The sequence below is a fragment of the Lagenorhynchus albirostris genome, chromosome 5 (genome assembly GCF_949774975.1).
Source record: "Lagenorhynchus albirostris chromosome 5, mLagAlb1.1, whole genome shotgun sequence".
NCBI lineage: Eukaryota > Metazoa > Chordata > Mammalia > Artiodactyla > Delphinidae > Lagenorhynchus > Lagenorhynchus albirostris.
In genome coordinates, this window is record NC_083099.1 from 34246402 (window position 1) to 34253764 (window position 7363).

The window sequence follows — 7363 nt, forward strand, 5'->3', positions numbered from 1 at the left end:
CACGTTCCAGCATGCAAGGGAAGACTAGCGGAACGCTGTGTTTCGGCACCTTTGAGGCTACGAGGATTCTTCGTTCAACTAGGGACAATCCAACGTTTCTCCTAAGGTCCCGGCATCAAAGTTGAACGCAGCCCCACGTACGTGTAGTTTCTCAAGCACCAGAAGAGACACAAGAAGCACTGTGGTACCTTCTCAGAATAATATCTTGTGCAGGGAGATGAGCACTGTCCGAGTGACATAGGCGTTTTAAGGCGCCAGCTAGATCTGGGTGTCCTTGAACCTGCCAAAAGACTAGCAGGCTTCAGGAGGAAACCGTTCATTTTCCGGACGGCATCTAAAGTCGAGTTTCTGCTGGGCAGGGAGAGACGGCAGGTATGTAAGCGGAGAATGAACAGTCAGCACAGAGCTTGTTACATTGCAGCTCAGGGTCAGCCCTGAGAGCCCCTGGCATCACACCGAAGACTTTGCAGAACTCGGGTCGGGGCACAGTTGACAGACTTGCCAACCTCTCTATCCAACGAAGGCAACAGTTTGCTGCCTTTCACACTGCGTTCCAAGAGATGATCCGGAGGTACCTGGGTCGCCGAACGGTGCTCAGTCGGTCAACAGGAGTCATTGAGTGCACAGTGTTCCTCCAAAGGGACATGGTGGGGCAGAGGGAGTCCTGGGAGAAGCATTCCAGCGTTAATGCGCTGCTTTCCCTAAGGGTTCATGGAAATCGTTTGTACACGTCAAGTCGTGCGTTGGAAACGCTGACATTACGTTGAGCCTGGGGGACAGGTCTGGCTTTCCCGTTATGTGAACAAGGGCTGCTGGAGGCCTCCTGTAACGAGTAGGAAACTGTCTGTTAGCCTAGGAAACCTGCCCTTCAATCACTCGGCATTACCACTGTGAAGAGGGCTCGGGCAACAACGCTGTTTTTCACTTAAATCTGAGGCCGCAAGTGTCCTGCTTTCCCGTTGGGAAAATAATGCTTTTCTCATTAGGCCCCCTCGGTCAGACTTGACGCAGCACACGTACGTGTAGCTTCTGACCGGCGAAAAGAGACTCAAGGAGCACCCTGGACCTTGCCTGATAAAACTTTGGCACACAGGGAGCTGAAAGGCGTGACCGACGTAATTCCTTAGGTGAGGCCAAAAAGTGTCCTTTTATCCTACCAGAGCTCAGGCAGTGTTGCAGGGGCAACAAGTCCGTTTGTCAGGCTGCGCCTAAAGTCGACGGTCTGCTTGGCAAGCGAGGGCAGCTTCGTGTTCCCAGTGCGAACGCTAAGCAGGGGGTGTTTGCATTGCCGTCCTGGTTCAGCAGCGGGGACCGCTTGCGGTCCACCTAAGACCTGCCAGACCCGTGTTCGGGAGGACTTTTGAAAGATGGGCAATCCAACGGTGCAACAAAGAGAGCAGTGTTTTGCCTTGAATTCACTCTTCGTTCCAAGAGACGATGCGAAGGGCCTAGGTGCCTGTACGTCGGTAGGTCGCCTAAGACGTGACAACCGGTACACACGGTGTTGCCGTGAGACGTGGTGAGGGCGCGGGAGTCCCAGGAGTCCTGAAAAGCCCACTAGCGTTTAGCCACTGCTTTGAGTAGGGCTCCCTGGGAAATGCTGCACGCCTGCCTGGCATTTGTGGATGCAATTCCTGGACCTTGCCTTCAGCTTGGCGCTCAGTGTCGTGTTCCTTCTGGGTAAAGGCGGCTCTGGGATGCCCCAGGAATGGAAGCGGAAACCCACCGCCGCGCTCAAGAAAAGTCCACTTTCCTTCCAAAGACGTTCCAGCATGCAAGAATGGACTGACAGAGCACTGTATTTCAGGCAGCTTTCACGCTGAACGATCCTTCTTTCCCGTTGGGAGGTACTACAGTTCTCTAAGGGTCCCGGTCTCAGAGTTGCACACAGCCCACGTGCGTGTAGTTTCTCAGGAACCAAAGGGGACCCAAGGAGGACGGTGGCACCTTCTCTGAATAATTTTGTAGCCAGGGAGTTGGTTGTGCGCTGTGCGAATGGCATGAACTCTTAAAGGTGCTAGGTATCAGATCTAGGTGCTCCCTGAACCTGCCAAAAGCCTAGCAGTGTTCGGGGGGGAAACTGTCCATTTTCCAGACTGCATCAAAGGTCGAGTTACAGCTTGCCAGGAAGAGCCGGTAGGTAAGTACACCCAAGGATGAACACTACGCACCATGCCTCCCATGGCTCCTCAGCGTCAGCAGTGGGAGCCCCCGGCATGCCACCTAGGACCTTCTACACCTCTGTTCAGGGGCACTTTTGAATGTCGTGGCTATCTAGCTCTACAGCAAAGAGGAGACTTTGTCGCTTCTCAGTCTGCATTCAAAGAGGTCATCCGGAGGACTTTGACAGCGGAAAGGTGCTCAGGGGGCCAAGAAGAGTTTCGGTACACAGTGTTCTTCCAAGGGACGTGGTGAGGCAGCGGGGACCCTAGGAAAGGCATACTAACTTCAATGCACTACTCGCCTAAGGTTTCCTGGAAAACCTCTGCACGCGTCAATTCGTGGAGGGACTACCTGGACCTCACTTGGGTCGTTGTGGAACAGTAGAGTGTTCCGTTGATGGATAGAGGGTGACCGGAGGCCTCCTGCACGGCGTAGTAAACAGAGTGTCTCTCTAGGCAAACTCCCTTTCCCCGCACATAGCCATTCTACTTGTGAAGACAACACGAGGAACCGCACTGTTTCTCAGGACACTTTGAGGCCGCACTTTCAGCTCTCCCGCCGGGAAAATAATGCTCTTGGCTTTAGGTAACCAATATCAAAGTTGAACCCAGCACATGCACTTGTAGGTTCTGACCAACAAAAAGAGACTCAAGCAGCACCCTGGACCTTCGCTGATAAGACTTTGGCACCAGGGTAGTCCTGCGTGGGCTGAATGGCCTCAACGACGTAATTCCCGGGGATGGGCCAAACTGTCCTTGTGTCTTACAAAACCTGGGGTAGCGTTCAGGGGCACATTGTACGTTTGTCAGGCTGCCTCTGAAGTCGACCTTCTGCTTGGCAGAGACAGAGAGAGAGAGACAGAGAGAGAGAGAGAGAGAGAGACAGAGAGACAGAGAGACAGAGAGGCGGCAGGGAAGTGTTCCCAGCATGAACCGTAAACACAGTGTTTCTTCATAGCAGCAGTGGTTCAGCCGTGGGGATCATTGGCATAACACCGAAGACCTGCTAGGCCTGTGTTCGGGAGGACTTTTGAAAGCTCGGCAGTCTAGACGGGCAGCGAAGGGAGCAGAGTGTCGCCTTTCATTCTTCTTGCAGAGAAACGATCCGAAGGGCCCAGGTACCTGTATTTGGTTGGGTCCCCTGAGAATTGGGTACACGTTGGGTACACAGTGTTTCTCCATGCGAGGTGGTGAGGACCCAGGAGTCCTAGGAGTCCTGACCCAGCACCCTAGCGTCAAGCCACTGCTTTGACTAAGGCTTCTGGGCAAATGCTGCATGCCTGCAGGCACTGTGGATGCCGTTCCCGGACCTTGTTTGGATCTTCGTGACCAGCGTGGTCTGCCCTTTATGCGAAGGGGGCTCTGGCACGCCTCAGGCAAGGAAGTGGAAAGAGCTTTCTTCTTTCTTGCATAGCACCCTTTCCTTTGAGACACGTTCCAGCATGCAAGGGAAGACTAGCGGAACGCTGTGTTTCGGCACCTTGGAGGCTACGAGGATTCTTCGTTCAACTAGGGACAATCCAACGTTTCTCCTAAGGTCCCGGCATCAAAGTTGAACGCAGCCCCACGTACGTGTAGTTTCTCAAGCACCAGAAGAGACACAAGAAGCACTGTGGTACCTTCTCAGAATAATATCTTGCGCAGGGAGATGAGCACTGTCCGAGTGACATAGGCGTTTTAAGGCGCCAGCTAGATCTGGGTGTCCTTGAACCTGCCAAAAGACTAGCAGGCTTCAGGAGGAAACCGTTCATTTTCCGGACGGCATCTAAAGTCGAGTTTCTGCTGGGCAGGGAGAGACGGCAGGTATGTAAGCGGAGAATGAACAGTCAGCACAGAGCTTGTTACATTGCAGCTCAGGGTCAGCCCTGAGAGCCCCTGGCATCACACCGAAGACTTTGCAGAACTCGGGTCGGGGCACAGTTGACAGACTTGCCAACCTCTCTATCCAACGAAGGCAACAGTTTGCTGCCTTTCACACTGCGTTCCAAGAGATGATCCGGAGGTACCTGGGTCGCCGAACGGTGCTCAGTCGGTCAACAGGAGTCATTGAGTGCACAGTGTTCCTCCAAAGGGACATGGCGGGGCAGAGGGAGTCCTGGGAGAAGCATTCCAGCGTTAATGCGCTGCTTTCCCTAAGGGTTCATGGAAATCGTTTGTACACGTCAAGTCGTGCGTTGGAAACGCTGACATTACGTTGAGCCTGGGGGACAGGTCTGGCTTTCCCGTTATGTGAACAAGGGCTGCTGGAGGCCTCCTGTAACGAGTAGGAAACTGTCTGTTAGCCTAGGAAACCTGCCCTTCAATCACTCGGCATTACCACTGTGAAGAGGGCTCGGGCAACAACGCTGTTTTTCACTTAAATCTGAGGCCGCAAGTGTCCTGCTTTCCCGTTGGGAAAATAATGCTTTTCTCATTAGGCCCCTCGGTCAGACTTGACGCAGCACACGTACGTGTAGCTTCTGACCGGCGAAAAGAGACTCAAGGAGCACCCTGGACCTTGCCTGATAAAACTTTGGCACACAGGGAGCTGAAAGGCGTGACCGACGGAATTCCTTAGGTGAGGCCAAAAAGTGTCCTTTTATCCTACCAGAGCTCAGGCAGTGTTGCAGGGGCAACAAGTCCGTTTGTCAGGCTGCGCCTAAAGTCGACGGTCTGCTTGGCAAGCGAGGGCAGCTTCGTGTTCCCAGTGCGAACGCTAAGCAGGGGGTGTTTGCATTGCCGTCCTGGTTCAGCAGCGGGGACCGCTTGCGGTCCACCTAAGACCTGCCAGACCCGTGTTCGGGAGGACTTTTGAAAGATGGGCAATCCAACGGTGCAACAAAGAGAGCAGTGTTTTGCCTTGAATTCACTCTTCGTTCCAAGAGACGATGCGAAGGGCCTAGGTGCCTGTACGTCGGTAGGTCGCCTAAGACGTGACAACCGGTACACACGGTGTTGCCGTGAGACGTGGTGAGGGCGCGGGAGTCCCAGGAGTCCTGAAAAGCCCACTAGCGTTTAGCCACTGCTTTGAGTAGGGCTCCCTGGGAAATGCTGCATGCCTGCCTGGCATTTGTGGATGCAATTCCTGGACCTTGCCTTCAGCTTGGCGCTCAGTGTCGTGTTCCTTCTGGGTAAAGGCGGCTCTGGGATGCCCCAGGAATGGAAGCGGAAACCCACCGCCGCGCTCAAGAAAAGTCCACTTTCCTTCCAAAGACGTTCCAGCATGCAAGAATGGACTGACAGAGCACTGTATTTCAGGCAGCTTTCACGCTGAACGATCCTTCTTTCCCGTTGGGAGGTACTACAGTTCTCTAAGGGTCCCGGTCTCAGAGTTGCACACAGCCCACGTGCGTGTAGTTTCTCAGGAACCAAAGGGGACCCAAGGAGGACGGTGGCACCTTCTCTGAATAATTTTGTAGCCAGGGAGTTGGTTGTGCGCTGTGCGAATGGCATGAACTCTTAAAGGTGCTAGGTATCAGATGTAGGTGCTCCCTGAACCTGCCAAAAGCCTAGCAGTGTTCGGGGGGGAAACTGTCCATTTTCCAGACTGCATCAAAGGTCGACTTACAGCTTGCCAGGAAGAGCCGGTAGGTAAGTACACCCAGAATGAACACTACGCACCATGCCTCCCATGGCTCCTCAGCGTCAGCAGTGGGAGCCCCCGGCATGCCACCTAGGACCTTCTACACCTCTGTTCAGGGGCACTTTTGAATGTCGTGGCTATCTAGCTCTACAGCAAAGAGGAGACTTTGTCGCTTCTCAGTCTGCATTCAAAGAGGTCATCCGGAGGACTTTGACAGCGGAAAGGTGCTCAGGGGGCCAAGAAGAGTTTCGGTACACAGTGTTCTTCCAAGGGACGTGGTGAGGCAGCGGGGACCCTAGGAAAGGCATACTAACTTCAATGCACTACTCGCCTAAGGTTTCCTGGAAAACCTCTGCACGCGTCAATTCGTGGAGGGACTACCTGGACCTCACTTGGGTCGTTGTGGAACAGTAGAGTGTTCCGTTGATGGATAGAGGGTGACCGGAGGCCTCCTGCACGGCGTAGTAAACAGAGTGTTTCTCTAGGCAAACTCCCTTTCCCCGCACATAGCCATTCTACTTGTGAAGACAACACGAGGAACCGCACTGTTTCTCAGGACACTTTGAGGCCGCACTTTCAGCTCTCCCGCCGGGAAAATAATGCTCTTGGCTTTAGGTAACCAATATCAAAGTTGAACCCAGCACATGCACTTGTAGGTTCTGACCAACAAAAAGAGACTCAAGCAGCACCCTGGACCTTCGCTGATAAGACTTTGGCACCAGGGTAGTCCTGCGTGGGCTGAATGGCCTCAACGACGTAATTCCCGGGGATGGGCCAAACTGTCCTTGTGTCTTACAAAACCTGGGGTAGCGTTCAGGGGCACATTGTACGTTTGTCAGGCTGCCTCTGAAGTCGACCTTCTGCTTGGCAGAGACAGAGAGAGAGAGAGACAAGAGACAGAGAGACAGAGAGACAGAGAGGCGGCAGGGAAGTGTTCCCAGCATGAACCGTAAACACAGTGTTTCTTCATAGCAGCAGTGGTTCAGCCGTGGGGATCATTGGCATAACACCGAAGACCTGCTAGGCCTGTGTTCGGGAGGACTTTTGAAAGCTCGGCAGTCTAGACGGGCAGCGAAGGGAGCAGAGTGTCGCCTTTCATTCTTCTTGCAGAGAAACGATCCGAAGGGCCCAGGTACCTGTATTTGGTTGGGTCCCCTGAGAATTGGGTACACGTTGGGTACACAGTGTTTCTCCATGCGAGGTGGTGAGGACCCAGGAGTCCTAGGAGTCCTGACCCAGCACCCTAGCGTCAAGCCACTGCTTTGACTAAGGCTTCTGGGCAAATGCTGCATGCCTGCAGGCACTGTGGATGCCGTTCCCGGACCTTGTTTGGATCTTCGTGACCAGCGTGGTCTGCCCTTTATGCGAAGGGGGCTCTGGCACGCCTCAGGCAAGGAAGTGGAAAGAGCTTTCTTCTTTCTTGCATAGCACCCTTTCCTTTGAGACACGTTCCAGCATGCAAGGGAAGACTAGCGGAACGCTGTGTTTCGGCACCTTGGAGGCTACGAGGATTCTTCGTTCAACTAGGGACAATCCAACGTTTCTCCTAAGGTCCCGGCATCAAAGTTGAACGCAGCCCCACGTACGTGTAGTTTCTCAAGCACCAGAAGAGACACAAGAAGCACTGTGGTACCTTCTC